The 16,656-nt window shown below is 39.4% G+C and overlaps 1 protein-coding gene across 8 annotated transcripts in view; it reads right to left on the bottom strand.

The window, feature by feature from the left end:
• The window catches only part of Plekha5 (pleckstrin homology domain containing A5), a 253,614-nt gene that overhangs the window by 97,906 nt on the left and 139,052 nt on the right, over positions 1–16,656 (bottom strand). Inside the window, exon 1 of one of the 8 annotated variants that reach the window (XM_023709531.1) lies at positions 12,065–12,083. The exons of the other annotated variants lie outside the window; for them this stretch is intronic. The gene's annotated coding sequence lies outside the window, so the exon portion shown is untranslated. Of the gene's footprint in view, positions 1–12,064; positions 12,084–16,656 lie in introns of those variants that run through there. 8 annotated transcript variants of the gene reach the window in all.

The raw sequence follows: 16,656 nt of genomic DNA, 5'->3' as shown, positions 1-16,656 counted from the left end.
TGTAAACTCAGCAAAATATTCTAAAAGAGTCCAGTAGCCCATAATAGCATTGGGTCTTCTGTTTAACTGGCAATGTCAGAAATTGTCCACCTGAGTCCCCCATAGCTCAACATAACAGCATGGCTTTCCTTCCTATATTTCATCTTCATACTTTTCTACTGGATGGTTAAGACCAAGGTAAAGCAGGACCTATGCAACCAGAGTTGTAGCTTTTTTTTCGCCAGCCCTATTTTAAATTTAAAAATCATCCCTCTTTGTCATGTCAGCATTTGCATTACATTTTTAGACTCATGTTACATTTTAAAGTATTGCAATAGCAGAGGGCAGACAGTTATTCGGTGAACATAAGAATGAGTTGAACAAACAGGGACTGCCAATAAATGTAACTGCGTCATCAGTGCTGAGTGAGGACACCTGCCCTAGAGGATCACATCCCTTTACCAATTCATTCTTCTCAGTAAGCGACAAGGGCAGCATAGGTTCAAATCCCAGCTCTTCCACTTAAGAGGCAAGTTACTTTAGCTCTCTAAATTAGTAACAGAAGCCATGTCATACATTGTCAGTTTGCTATATCTACATACATATGTTATATAGTTTACATATAGTCATAGATGTGCATATACTGTATATGAGGAACAGTTCTAGGGAGTAACGAGAGGAGGGGCACAATCCAAGAAGCTCTGCCTGCATGAAAGTACTTTCGAGAGCAGATGTTAGTACAGAGTGAACAGGAGAAAATCATGGACTAGAACAAAGGTAGCGAACAATGTGTGCGGCAGCCAGTTGTTTGTTATCAGTGAAAGCTCTAAAAGGCTCCCCATCATTGGCCCAGAAAACAGGGAGCTCTTGATAAATGTTATTTGTTGCTATTGACTGCAAGTTTGGAGCATATGACATCATTACTACATTATTATTTGTCAATACTTTAAATTAGCACTTACCCCAATATAGTTGTGTGTCACATAGCAACAGGGACCATGAATTGAGCCCATTCTTTTGCAAATGTCAGGGTACATTCCAACAAAACTAGGTTTATAGCTCATTGCTCAATTAACAGATGCTGTCCCTGTAAGGCTGCACACACTTTTACGGGACTGTTCCGCAAACAGTAGGAGCAGTCCACTCTGGAGTGACGATGCATGTCCAGCAGAGCAGACAACTAAGTCACAAGAGCCATTAACTGCCAGCCTGACACACTGTGCGCAGCTGCAGTCTCCACTCTGATGTGCCCAGCTGCACAGCAGCCTGCCCACACCCGAGTCATGCAGGCTGTGGAGTGCGGGTACCAGGCTATGCTGAGGGTCCTTTGGCTCCATTCTAACCTCAGCTTCCAGCCCCACCTGTCGTGAAGCAAAGCCTTCGTGGTGTGTGGCAGTGACTCTAAAGCTTGTGACCCTTCTTGGTTTTCCTGTTTCTGGTAAACACACATGTCTCTTATGGTAAAAGTTAGAAGGGAAGACATTTTTTAATAGTTTTGGAGGAGGATAAATTGTATCTTTAGGGTACTCAAGGCAGTAAGACAGATATTTCTTGTACTCTATTTTCTTTTCTTTTTTTATGAGCAGAATATATTTATTGAGGGAAAAAAAAGCTACTGTCAGAGAGAGGCATAGGAGGAGGGCCCAAGCGGGTTGTCCCCCCAAAAAATTATTTACAAACTTAAGTGAATATAACAATACAACCCCATGAATGAGAATGGAAAGAACCCATGAAATAGGGCAAACAAACAGGAGAAAAAGAGGTATACAACAGCAGTCTTTCACTTATTCATTTGTATACAGCAGGAAAATATTTCCATAAGCATACTCTACAAATGGACTTCTCCTGCACCCTCTGGGTCATGATTCTGTCCAGGTCTACAGGGTGGATATCGAGGAAACTCTATTTTCTTTGGTACCAGGAATCAAACACAGGACCTTGCACTAGCCAGGCAGGCACTGTACCACTGAGCTATCACCACAGCAGAAAGATTTCTTAAATAATGACAATAATGCTTTTAAAATTGGTTTAGGCATTCCAAAGTTCAGGAATGAGAAGGACTTATTCATGAATTTGATCCGAGGATCAGGCTGTGGCACAGGCCCCCCACATAAGATGACGGGATCAGTGCCTTTTAAAGAGATACAAAAACTCATAAACAGCAACATAAATCATTGGTTCCTTGGCATTATGCTTGTTACCACCACCAGAAATTTATTACTATAGCCAGAAGATTGAATAAAAATCCTCCTTTACAACTTCTGTGAAACTATTTTTCCATTTAGTAATGACTTGGTTTTGAAGGACATATCTACCTGAGCTAGAACAGAGATTCAGTAGTTCACCTAACTGGTTCTCAGATCTTGAAGTGCATAGTGAACTGTATACTTACCTACTAGAGAATGGGCTGTGCTGTCCATTTAAGCTGAGAACTTAGTTCTGAGCTTCTGGTAGCTTAGATAAAAAGGGAAACCCCTGGGTATACACATTTTTTTGTTTAATGTAAAAATCAACTAACAATCCTAGATGAGAAAGCCAGAGTCATGCTACCACACAATTAATCATCAGGTGATACATTCTTTAGAGCAAGTACAAAAGCAACTGCCTTTTTGGAGGGCAGTACGGGGGATTAAACCCAGGGGTACTCTACCGCTGAGCTCCATCCCTGCCTTTTCAGTAAGTTGCCCAGACTGGTCTTGAATTTGCAATCCTCCTGCCTCAGCATCCCAAGTAGCTGGGATAGCAGGCATGTTACAACATGGTTGGGGAGCTGTTCTTAATTTTAAAATAAGTACAAGTATGGTTTCAAAGAGATGGAGGACTCCGGGTTCCTCATCGGCAGCAGGGTCATTCTGGTGAGGTGCTTGTGTCTTTAGCAAGGTATCACCACGGGCCCAAAGTGGCTGCTGAATCCCTAGCATCACAGGCCGACCACAGAGTTCAGACCTGAAAAGGAAACTCACGTCCTACGAGCTTACTTCACGTAGTGTCTCCAATGCCACTGGCAGTTAGTTTTTAGAACCTCAGTCAGAGATATAATGTCCACGCTTAACTCAGTAAGTGACAAAAAAAAAAAAAAAAAAAAAAAAAAAAAAAAAAAAAAAGAGGCCAAGGTGTGAGTTTATAGCAACCAAGATCCATGGCTTTGTAGCCTACCCAGGAGGTTATAATAGGTAAGAGAAGGGGAGGTGGCTGACTTTTAGCTAAGAAACATCTTTTTCTAAGACACAGCAACTTACACAAGATCCAAAGAAAACACCTGCATCAGCATATTCAAAACTAGGCTTCTCTGCTCTACATGGTAAAAAGAAAAAATGTTGTTATTACTTTAAGGAGTTCTGAGAAGGTAAAGAGGCAACCTAAACTTAAGAATTTTAGAGGTTTTATTTCTACCCTCAGAAAGTTTTAACATTTCAGTTGCTGCTAGTACTTTGTTTCCTGTGGGAATATTTGATTTTGTGCGTTTTAAGAACCTTTATTTCATGAGTTAATTAGCTTTCTGTTGAGGAAGGAGAATCACAAGTTTGAACCCAGCTTGGGTAACTAGCAAGACTTGGTCTCAAAATTAAAACAAAACATAACAAAACAAACTTTTAAAAATGAGCTGGGGATATAGCTCAGCATTAGACCCCGAGTTTACTTCCAAAGCCACAAACAATGCCATTAACCAAAGAAACAAATAACAAAACTGCGATAATTAACTTTTTTTTTTTTTTTTTTTTTTTTTTTTTTTGGCGGAACAGGGGATTGAACTCAGGCCCTTGTGCTTGCCAGGGAAGTGCTTTTTCTACTAAGCCATCTCCTCCCCCTTCCCCCATAATTAACTTTTAAGAGGAGGAGCTTCCTGCTGGTCTCCATCTGGGAAGGGGACGTGGTATGGCAGCACATCTAGGGGAGCAGGGCTGGAGCAGGCAGCACTCACCTCCCTCCAGGGAGAGTCAGAGGCAGGCCAGGCCCTGGGCCCTCCTCTCAGGGCTCACCACCTGGGGCCCAGCCCTGAACAGCCAGGTTGAGCCCGGCCTGGTGGTTCACTCCTGTAATCCTAACACTTGAGGCTAACATAGGAGTATGGGAGGATCGCCATGAGCTTGAGGCCAGCTTAGCCTATATTGTGAAACACTGTCTCAAAACAAAAGCAAATAAACAAGGACAAAAAACCAAAACCCAAAACATATGGGCCTTTGGGAGGCATTCAAGGCACAATATAGATAATACAATGACTGTAACAAAGCAGATGTTTTTATTTTTACTTTTTAAATGTATTTGGTTGTTACAGGGTCTCACTACACTGCTTGGACTCGTAGCCTGCCCAGCACTGGGATTACAGGCATGCGCCACCACACCAGGTCTCAGCGGCCAGCTCAGTGTGCCTGGAGTAAGGGCTGGCCTGGCATGTGGTGTCAGGGAATCTCAAAGCTGATTTTTTAAAATTTAAAAAATAAATACTGAAATTGCTGTTAACACATTTCCAATAACGGCTAATACTTTTCTGGGTGACAGATACATTACCGCCAAACATAGTAAGCTTTTGAGTGCTTTATTTGTGTAACTATGGCAGTCTCATTAAAAATATATCCACCACACACACACAAATATGGATGTTTGAAAACTGTCTTGCTTCATATTAAACTCAGATGTAAACCCATTTAAACAGTTTGCTATGAGTCATGCATTTTCTTTACAGAGAGAGATGGATTTAATTTAATTTTAAAGCCTTGGTTAGCATGGTGAGGTTTGGCAGCGGCAGTCTGATCATTCTCCGGGAGACCCTGGTAACAAAGCCAGGATCATGACTTGGATTCTCCCAAGAGCCAAGCCATAAAAGCTCCACATCCCACACTGCTGTCACGCTCCAAGGGGCAGCATAAGAGGCTTGCGAGCCTCTGGAGCCACTGCCTTTCCCTAACTCAGAAAATGCAGCTGAGGACAGCTCAGGCGTGTGCTTAGAATGCATCTTCTGTACACTTTGACTCAAAAAGAGCAGCGTTGAATCGTTTTGTACATTCTGTTTGTCCTAGTGAAAACCTCACTAAACTGTAAGACAACCACACTTTCCTGTTTGTTTTCAAATGGAAGGGTTTTTAATTTTTTTATTTATTAAATCTATGTATGTACGTATGTATTTGGTACAGGGTCTCACTACGCAACTTGGACTCATAGTGATCATCCTGTCTCAGCCTCCCCAATGCTGGGATGACAGGCACGCACCACCATGCCTGGATTCAGTGGCTAGGTATGGGAGTGACATGGCATGTGGGCCCGAGTATCGAACCCAGGCCCTTGCACTTGCCAGGCAGGTAGGTGCTGAGACTGCTGAGCTCTCACCCCAGCCCATCAAATGGACAAGCTTTTAATCAATAGAAATTATACAGTATATCTTATTACTCTGGGAATCAACTGATGAGATAGTAGGTTTAAAAACACATTTGTGTGAGCCAGTCATTAAATATACTGGTTCTACGCTGGCTAAAGTAATTAAAAATGATTAAACGTAAGCTGGGTGGGGTGGTGCTTGCCTGTCACCCAGCTCCAAGCAGCTGTGCAGGGGGGTTGAGAGGGTGTGGGCACCAGTAACTGAGCAAAACCTGTCTAAAAATAAAAAGATCAGGGGGAGAGTGTCCTGGAGTTTAATCCCAAGATTCCAATAAAAATCAAAAGGCAAAAATCTTGATTGTTTTATAAAGAGAACTATTTTATCTTCATTTTAATATAAAAAAGAATGCTATGTTGAAATCTGGCTGCCACAATGACTGTTTCAGCAATTTATTTTTTAAACTAAAAAATATGCTGGCATAGAAAATTATGCCTATAATTAAAGACAATGTTTTAAGAACAAAAGAAAAACACTAAAGGCACCCTGCTTTTCTTGAGAGAAATGAATCTTGAGTTTTGGTTATGTGAAGAAATAACTACTGAGTTGGCAATTTGAAAGATGGTAACTCTCCAAAACCTGAAGAGTATGTATTTCTCCTGCCCACATTTTGTCCTACATGCCGTCTGCCTTTAACTGGGGACTAACTGCTTCCAGACACCCTGCCCCAGCCTCAGCGACTCGCTCAGCTGCCACGTGCAGATTCTACAGCCAGAAGCCTTTGTTTTCTGTCCTCTCTCCTCTCCTCCTTTGGAAAGCTCTGAGCTCTGGGAGGAAAAGAAAAGGTTCACCAGCCGAGAAATCACATTGGTCCTTACCCGGGCAATCTGCACGAAGATCACCCTGAGGAGCAGCCCTCCCGAGTGTCACACACAGCGTCACCCACACTGTACCTGAGACGAGACAGTCCTCAGAACCCCGGAAGTAGGTCAGCATCAGCTGTGCCTTATGTGCAAGTAAACTGAGGCTCACTGTGTTTATAAAGGGACCTCCACGGCCGAATTGCTTACCTTCCTACAACTCTGCCTTCCCCGACTCTTACCCCAGTCAGAGTCCGTTCTACCCTTGCGCTCATGGCCTCCAGATGGAACGAACCACCATGCCTCGAGGTGAGCAGGGGAAGTGCGGTGTGTGTGCAGCCTCCTCTCCCCTCCCTCTAGCCCAGCCAGAAACCCTTGCTATTTGAAGCACTGTAATAAAGACTCTTCCAAGTCCAATTTAATTTTAAATCCATTTCCTCTCTCATATATTCCTTTCCTCTGAGTCTTTGATTATTTTCCACTTAGCTGTTGGGACAAAAACGATGGCCATGATAGATTTAGAAATGTCACCTCTCACTTCCCCATCACAGGCATCAAAGAATTTAAGCACAAATACGAATAATTGCAAAGCACATGTTGTACCACTAGGAACTGAGCTTCCAGCATAGCCCAGGTAAAGCAGGGCATGTAAACACGGCTCAGTGGGAAGAGACAAGTGTGCAGCATCAAAGCTGAGCACATAATGATGGACTTGGGACAACCCAGAAAGAAGTAAATTTAAAGCGCAAGAGTTCACATAACTGGTTTGTTTTAGTTTCTGGATTTATATATTGCCACCCACCCCTGAGAATTTCTAAATCACTTTTTTTTTTTTTTTTTGTGGAACTGGGGATTGAACTTCTAAATCACCTTGGAAGAAGTTTTTAAGAATAACATGTACAGAAAAAAAAATCTGCAGAATAAACACTGGAATGGATTTTAAAGAATTTTGGAAGAAATTCAAGAATGATTCAATTAACACCATGCTATTTAAAAACAAAATGTCTCTACACACCCATTGCGCATATTATGACATAGTTATATTTTGGACCACTTGATAAATTAAAAGCAAAAGTGCTTAAAATTTTAATTTAGAAACTGTTTCACCTGTAAATCATCTGACTGAATCGAAACTGAAGAAGCTTTTAAATGGAAAGACTAATTGGCAGTATATAATTAAAATAGAAATAAGATTCTCTGGGCCAGCTAGATAGCTTAGCAGATTAAAGTGCCTGCTTAGGTACACGCAGGGGCCAGGAGCATGATCCCGGGGCCTGCTGTGCTGGCCCCGTCCCCAGGGCATGCTGAGACAATGATTGAGACTGGGCATGGTGGTGCATGCCTGTAATCCCAGCACTTGGGAGGCTGTAAACAGGATGATCACTACGAGTCTGATCTAGTAGTGAGACCCTGTAGACCCTATCTTACAATTAAAAAAAAAAAAAAATACAAATAAGATTCTTTGAATGTATATACCACTTTATCAAAGTAATTTTTGCCAAGCATTCCAGAAGTTGCTTCCCTCCCTCCACTTTGTCCTTCCATTTTAGTGATTGTACCCCAGGTTTTCATACTCAGCTACATCCCCAACTCTTTTTTTTTTCTTTTAATTTTATGTATTTAGCACAAGGTCTACAGGGTCTCACTACGTAGATCAGATTCATAGTGATCCTCCTGTTTGCAGCCTACCAAGTGCTGGGATTACAAGTGCATGCCACCACACCCAGTCTCAATTGCCATCTCAGTGCACCCCAGGGGCGGGGCCGGCATGACATTTTGGGGATCGAACCCTGGCCGCTGCACTCTGTCTAAACAGGTGCTTTAGTCTGCTGAGCTATTTGGCCGGCCCTGTCTTTTTTTTATTTTGAGACTGGGACATGGTAAATTTCCTAAGTTGGGCTTGAACTTGAAACCTTTCTGCCTCAGCTTTCTGGGGAGCTGGGATTATAGGCATGTACCACCACATATGGCCCAAGTGTTCAAGAATTAAATATTTCTAGTTGATACTAGAAATCACTTTCAAGGGATAGACAGCCAATAACATCTCAACCACCATCTTAGTACAGACTCATATACCCCCAAGACTGTATTAAGAAGTTTTATAAACATTTTTTACTGACAAAAATTGTATGTCATGTATGACACATTACTCTGAAGTTGAAACTATCTTATTAAAAGCATCCTAATCTCCCTAACAGTTACTAGTGTCTCCCTTATTTATTATTCTACCCTTCATATGGAGCCTTAACTTTTCTGTCAAATGTACATCAAAGACAAAAACAAAAACTGAATCAATCAAACCAAAATAAATCCTATATCCTTTTTGAAGGATAAAATACTTGATGGCACAAGAGCTATCAAATATTAGCTGAACTGGAAAGTGCTTCCAGAGTTAAGAGTTATTGAAAACAAACACAACTGCATTAGTTCCATGCTTTAAAAGGACTGCTGGCCTTTTGCTTCATCTTTGATGTGAAATACAATGACTTATATATGACTATAATATGACTAATGAAGAACATATAATGTGAGCTTAGGTACTGTTGAATAATATAGTTAAAAAAGCATAAAGAAAGCCACATAACAGAATAAACATGATCCCAGGGTATATTTTAGAGGTTTAAAAGAGAAGCACTGCAGAGTATTATGTACAGACTTGTTACAAAAGTTCCAGAGATTTTAAAAATAAAACTAGAACGCCAACTCATAAATGCATCCATACCCCAAATATTCCTCTTGTTATTTAAAAGCAATAACATGATATATCATGATATATATAAAACACACACACACACACACACACACACACATATCACTAATTAGCAATATTTTATTGTCGCATGTGTGAAACAGACAGTACACATCTGGGAAGGAAGCAAACAGCAACTGGAAATGGCTGTTTAAGCACTGATTCTTAGATGTCCCACTTTTGACATGTAACTAATTTCTAACCTACATACATTACCCCACAAGTTTAAGAGATCCAATTATTTTACAGTACAAGAAATCCTGTTCCCCCTCTCCGCCTGCCATCCTCCGCCTCCTCGGGCAGTAGTAGGGGTGCTCCACCACTGAGCTACACACCCAGCCCTTTTCACTTTTTGCTCCTGGTACTGTCCAGGCAGGACGTAAACTTGAGATCGATCTTTTGCCCTCAACCTCCCGGGTAGCTGGGATTAGAGGAGCGTGGTGGCACCACTACAGTCTTTTCAGTAGAGTCAAACTGACAAACAGTTCAAATAGAAAGAAGTGCTAATCCTTAATATATTTCTCTTTTAAACAGTATTTGCTCATTTTCCAATACGACATAAGCTTTATCAAAACAAGCACTTCAAAACTATGTCATCTGAACATGTTTTAAACAAGGTAGACTTTCTTTCAAAATACCTATATGGTAGTACAGCAAAGACTGTTATTCATTCAGTGAGCTAGGCTCTGGCAACAGCCTTAATAAAATTAAATTTATTATATGAGTTTTAAAACAATGTGTTTACTTCTAGGATTTTTTAAAATCAGTTTAATTTCGAATAAAAAAATTTAAAACTCTGAAAAAATTCAGCACTTATTTAAGGCTTACTTTAGTCGACAAATTATTATCCCTAAGCCTTGAGAAATTTCTCACTTATAGATGGTCCAAGAGGACAGGGAATAGAACCAGAACAGCAGGGTAAGCTCGCTTCCAACATCAGAGACAGAGTGAAAAGGAGGGCAACGATTACCGCATGGGCAGAAATCCAGTGGCCAGTACAGGACACTGCGGTGGCACACTTCCTTCTCACAGAGTACAGGGCATGGCATGCCATCAGCTGGCCAGCTACCAGGCAGCTCTTGATCATCGATCGGAGTGGACCCCTCCAACGCAACAACCAAGCTATCCTCACTCATTTAACACGCTTAGCTGACTGGTTTATTCATGTTGAAGTATTAATATTAAGCATCCAGTATGCACAGGTTTTGTGCTGTCTTCTACAAGGAAACAAATGTATTTTTAGACTCTCAGGGGCTTACTGAGCCATCCAGGTTCACGAAGCTCAATTTCTAACAAGCAGGAGTATCATAAGTAATTTTTCAAGCAGGCTACGGTATCAGCAGAAAGCATTTCTCAAAGTGTACCTTATTCACTAGAACAGACAAGTACTCAGTTTTCTACTATTTAGACTCAAATAAAACTTTGTATGTCAGCTGCAGTTATGCTCCTGCAGCCCTGCTCCACACTTCCTTCTTTTTTTCATTTTACCAGATTTAATTTCCGTTCATACAAAACAAAGTTGAGGTTGCTTCTCCCTTGAACTTTAGTAGCAGCCAATGAGCTCTGAGGTCATACTGCCTCAATAACATCTTTGTCTAAAAAGTAAAATTCCAAATCATTATTATACTAATTTACTGCTTAAGTTTAAAATACAGACATTTAAAAACCATGTTAATGCATCTTAAATGGATTCATGATAAAATTTTAAGTGAAATAAAAACATTCATGAATTTTCTTTACTAGTACTTAAATTTTCTAGCTCTGGGCAGAATCTTAGTTGAAACTTGAAAATTCTACAACTGAAGGGGACAATATTGTTGATCTTGGATTAATGCTATCAACTTAAATATGTGTATATCTATATTTCTGTATTCCTACATATAGAAGTATAATGTACTGGGCATCATAATATAAAGTAGTTAATTCCTCAAATTTGGTATTTTTGTACATTAACATAAAAAGTTAATTCAGAATATTTCTTTTCAAATATTTAACTGTAGCATTCAAAAGAAGATCCAATCTTGTTCTGTAATTGCTTCAAAGTTGAACTCTGAAATTGAACTAAAAATATATTTTTTGAAAAATTTCAGTCTTTCCTCAACTAGACTTAAAAAGTATAAAGTATCTACTTTTTAAGAAAAAAATTTGTTTGAAAATATTTCCAATTTCTTTGATTTCTTGAAATCAAAGTTGCTATTAAACCTTCATAAAAACAATTACGCCAGACATTTCAAGACATTAAAAAGAAACTTTAAAGGCTCTAGTTTGTATAATGTAAGTAGAACTAAACGGCATTATTATCCATCCATATAAAACAAAAAATTATAAGCAAAAGTTACATCTAATACAAAATAAGCTCATATAACATAATTTCTTACATTAATGTTTTCAAACTAACTAAATCAAGTTATGTAGTACAATTCAAAGAACCATGGATTGGTACTGTTAATAAAGCCTAAGTCCTCGGAAGGCAAATTGCTCAGCCTCTACATCAATGGCAGTATACTACTCTTTACATTTGTAAAAGTCCTTTAAATGGTAAAATACTGTGTTTAATATTTAACCTTCTGCTAGTGCACTGATCTTAAATTTCAGGTTAGTAAGCATTCCTACTTTGACTCACATCACTGAAGCAACCCCCCAAAATTAAAGAATTTGAAAAATATTATATCATGAATATTGTTCGGTTTCTCCACAGAATGCCTGAGGAATTATTCATCTAATTCTCCTTAGGGAAGGGCAAGGCTTTTCTCTGAAGAAGTTAAATATAAACAAGGAAAACAGATTTTTAAGTAAAAATCCCTAGGTTTTAAAACAAATTATGACCATTACATATTTATGTAGCTTGAAGTTAAGGAGAAACTAAGAGGAAGACATTGCCAATCCTCACATCTTAAAATGTTAAAGTCATCTGAAATCCTAATGAATATATTTATGTTTGTACAATACAATACTTGACTTATAGAAACATTTCTAACATGTCAATCCTTTACATTTGGGCACTGTGCCTGGCACCACAGCTACAAAAATTATTTACCATAGGGTTATTAACTGAGAAAAAGGACTGCTGTTCATTTAGGCATCAGCTATTCTTAACACAAAAAGTAACAAGAATTACTTACCAGGCTTCACCAAAATCACATTCTTAAAAAGATAGTCAGCTACCGGCAATAAGGACATTGGCATATAGACTGAACCCCTTTGTCTTTGAGCTGCTCCCAGTGAGCACTGGGATCAAGCACTGAGGAGATGCATAGTGGCTGTCAGGCTGGTCTGCCACTCTGGAAGTCTGACACCAGACTGACGTCACACCCCAACATATCATTGCAGCCGCAAATTAAAGCAGCTTCTCCAGGAAGAATCTGTGATGATTATGCATGCCTGCTACCCACAAGGGGAAAATATGATTGCAATTTCCTTAAAATTGGCAGATAGCATAGGGTAAAGTACCAAGGCACATGGCTGCAGATAGCTTTTGTAAAAAGATTTAATGCGAATTTTAAAATAATCTTAGCAATAAATAAATGGACATCTCTTGTTAAAAATGTAAGGAGTCTCTTTTCAAAAATTATTTTGCTGCTGTCTGTAAAGTTAAAATGTATTTGTTTCAAAATTCAATGGACAAAAAGTATAAAGATGGCTGAAATTACCTAGATTCCACACCCCAGAAATGAAGATAATTGCTCAGACTTTCTGTTTACTCTATGTCAAGCACTTTATACTCACTGAGCCTCACAGCTCAGAGGAAGAAACTGAGGCACAGGGCAGCTTAGTAACTTGACCAGTACCATAACGCACGCCAGAATGACTACATCGGCCAAGACATTTTATTACTGTTATACTAATTAGCAGAAGGTACGGTAGCTGTTAGTGTTTTGGCAAACAGCCTTCAGACCAGAGTTTGATACAGAAACAAGAATTTATTCACCCTAAAGGAACCCAATGATGTTGCTGGCAACACACCGTGGACAGCTTTCCCCGTGACTACTGGCCACACTTCAGTTTACGTTTCTTACCATAGTAACACTGTCAAAAACTTACAAAAAGACTTAAAAAATGTCTTACTACCCTACTATATTAGTACTTCTCTGTGCAGAACAACTCTTGGGGGTGAGATGGTTAACTTGAAGCACATGCGTGCTTCAGCTTGTAAAAGCAATGCCATCCCAAAAGAGGTCACAACTTGCATCTGTACCTCAGATTATTAGATTTCTCTTTTCTCCATGTCTTCACGCATACTGAACATTGACAATTATTTTCCTTCTTTGCAAATCTTATAGAAAACACATCTATCACACTGTTAATTGCGTATGTGTGCATCTTAATTACATTTGGGGCTAGACTCTTCTTCATGTGTTTATTCCCACAGAAGCAGTTCAGCTTAGAGGTCAAAAGCACATCAGCTCTACATTCAGATGGACCCAGTTCACGCTCGGCTCCTGTCACCAATTTTCAGACCACAGGCAAGTTACACAGCCTCCTCCTGCTTGTTTTTTAAAACAGAAAAATAAAGATAATACTTTAATTCCCATGGGATTTCTGTGAGAATTCTAAAAGAGAAAACATGTGTAGCAATTAGAATAGTGCTTACCACCTAAATGTCATTTAAACGCCTTCTCACCTAACTAGGCTAACTATATTTCTTTTGTAGTTCATGTCCTTCAGTCAGAATAGTGGTTAACTGAAAATGGCAAACATTTAAAAACATACACTGAAAATATCTTTTTAGAATGCTAACGGTATACAATTTTTCAGATACTTCAATCTCAGTTGCCTTACAACTGAAAGCTTAACACATAACCTAACTGGTGCTAAAACATTCCTTTCATAAGAAACTGCTGCAGCAAAAGTAAAAAATAGCACCTCAAATTAAAGAAACAAAATTGTTTCACCATGTAGTTTGAAATACAGAAAAGAAAGCCAGCAGTGTGCTGTAACCAGAAGGTTCAGCATATGTTTTACAGAAAAAGTGATTTATGATCTTTCCCTTTTTTTTTTTTTTTTTTTTTTTAGGTCAAGGTTTTGTTACTTTCTGATTATACTCAACTTGAAGTTTCTATAATAACAGAGAAAACAAAACCAAATAAATACCAAAAAGAAGAGAAGGAATAGTTAGGATAGATACACAGCTACTTTCTCTTAATTCAGTGAGAAGAAAGATTTGTACTAATTGTGTTTGGAGAGGATAGCACGTCTGCATCTTGTTCTATGAATAACTACTATGAAGACAACAATATGCAATGTATTAATTATTATAACGGTCCTACTAACCTGTTTTGAAACTGTCTTATTGCTATTTGTTTCTCAATAAAATTAAAAAAAAAAAAGACAATGAGACAATTTCCTCTCCAATTTTAAAAGCCAAGTCCCCCCCCCCTTTTAATGTATTTAGTACAGGGTCTCACTACACAGATCAAAGTCACAGAGATCCTCCTGTTTTCAGCCTCCCAAGCACTGGGATTACAGGCGCGTGTCACCATAGCATGCAAAGTACCCTTTATAATAACATAAATTATAACAACCTATAAACAAAATACGTGAAGGTGAAAATGTAGTAAACAGATTATTCCTTCCTTAAAGCAATCAGACTTTCTATTATGTAGTTTTCAATCATTTTGTCATTGGGATAACTGAATATCTTTGAAAACTTATTGAAGAGGGACGCTTTATATTATTCTAGCAGAGTAAGGTGTATTTACTGTTATGTATTCAGTAAAATGATCCCATCTTAATAAGGCAGACCTTTTTAGATAAAACTGCAGCACATTATTCTTTGTAGAACCACACAGTAACATGGTGGCCCTAATATGGCTGCCAAGAGCAAAACAAGAAAATGAAGCAGTAGAGATCAGCTGAAAGACTAGAAGATTACAGGGATCCTGAGAAGTAGCCAGCAGGCTAGGTACTCGGTCCATGAAGTCACCTCCTGCATGGTGTCATCGCAAGGCCCAGGCCCTTTCTTTCATCCACCTGCCTGTGGTTTACAGAAAATCTACCACCAGGAAAGCAATGGGCCTAAAGGCAGAATAAATCAAGGCCCTTCCTCTCAAGGTCACAGGAACCTCAATTGAAGGCTGAATAGGGGAAAGCAAGCTGTAAACAGATCATTAGAACATAACTTGATTTGCAGAGCCCAGAAGAGAAAATGGCTAAATGCCTGCGGGAATCTGGAAAAGGCTTAACAAAGTCAGTGACAGCTGACCTGCTACATCAAGATGTGATTTCAGTCTGAAGCAGCAGGAGTTCTAAGAACATGTGCCTAATTAACAGAGAAAGTATTTAAGAGGAATATGGACAATTTTCACAACTGTCTGTTTATGATTCTACCTAGCTTCTCACAAACATCTGCCCAGTCCACATTTTAGGAAAGAAAGCTGAGGTACGTGGTGTGGATGGACACGCCACTGCTTTGTGGGAATAAATTTCTATTTGAATCAGTGGGGAATACTAAATTTCAATGAATCCTGATTGTCATGTATATCTATACTAGAGAGCAGGAACCATACTTCATTAAATAGTGACAGAAAAAGCCCAGTGAGGGCCTCAGAATCTTGTCTGCCACACTGGGTGTTTAGGTGCATTCCTTGCACCTCAGGTGCACATCATCTGCATGATGTGACTGAAGAGCCAGTTGTAATCCGTTCCGTGTAATTTTCCAGACTTTTTGTTATTTCACTTAAGTAGTCCTTCAAGCTCCTGACTACTCTTCTTGAAAATGTCAGCTGTCACCTTGATTTCTATGATCTGGTTCCCCAGTATTCAATCCCTTAACTGAGCACCAGTGCACTCACCACTAATAGCCAAAGCAGGAGGAGTAAGAAACAGATGTACCACGCTGACTTCCAACAGCACCTACCCCGCTGCACAACATGAGGCAAAAGCTTCACCAGCTGACTCTACTGCTAGGGCAGTGGTAGCAAACCGATGGCACATGTGTGTGTGTTTTTCTTTTAAGACAAAAGAGGTTAATGTACAAGGTTTTTTTTTTTTTTTTTTTTCCCCCCGAAACTGTAACTTCCAACACTGAGGCTTAATTGCAGTGTTGGCACTTAGTGACACAGAAGTGGTCTCTGGGTTGCAGTTTGGGCACTCGTCTCTGAAAGGTTTGGCATCGCTGTGCTGGGTCATTTAACATAAACCTTTCAGAACAGAGTGATGTTAGCGCAATGAGAGAAGAATAAGTGCATATTCTACCCTAAATGGACACAGCAAAGTAAGAATTAACAATAGCCTCCTCTTTCTTTTGCTCACATTTCTAAGTTCATTTGTCTTGGCCTATAACGTATGATATCCTCATGATTTCAAAAGAAAACACCAAGCTGGGTGTAGTGATGCACAGCCCCAATTCCAGCAAAGACAGGGGGACCCCAAGTTTGAGGCCACTTGGGCAAATAATCAAGACCTCGTCTCAAAATGTAAAAGGGGGCCAGGGATGTGCCTCAGCAACCCTAACTTTAATCCTCAGTATCAGAAACAAACAAAATAATACCAAAAAGCCAAGCAATCAAGCTATAAGAACAATACTGCCTTAACTAAAACCCAAACAATAAAATGCCAAATTTAAAATAATTAAAAAAATATGGTATTTTCCCCTTATACTTTCACTTATCTTCTGTTTAAAAGTTTAGTACTCAGGTAAGGAATGAATCAATTCAAAGAAACTAGATACTGTATTAGTCACTTTCCTGACCCTGGAACAGAACACCAGCCTCTCACAAAGGTGCAGAGGATTATTTTGGCTCGCAGTTTTTGGAGGA

Source organism: Octodon degus, unplaced genomic scaffold (genome assembly GCF_000260255.1).
Source record: "Octodon degus isolate 3935 unplaced genomic scaffold, OctDeg1.0 scaffold00012, whole genome shotgun sequence".
Classification (NCBI taxonomy): Eukaryota; Metazoa; Chordata; class Mammalia; order Rodentia; family Octodontidae; genus Octodon; species Octodon degus.
Note: the sequence above shows the minus strand (reverse complement) of the source record. Positions and strands in the feature narration are given on the sequence as shown.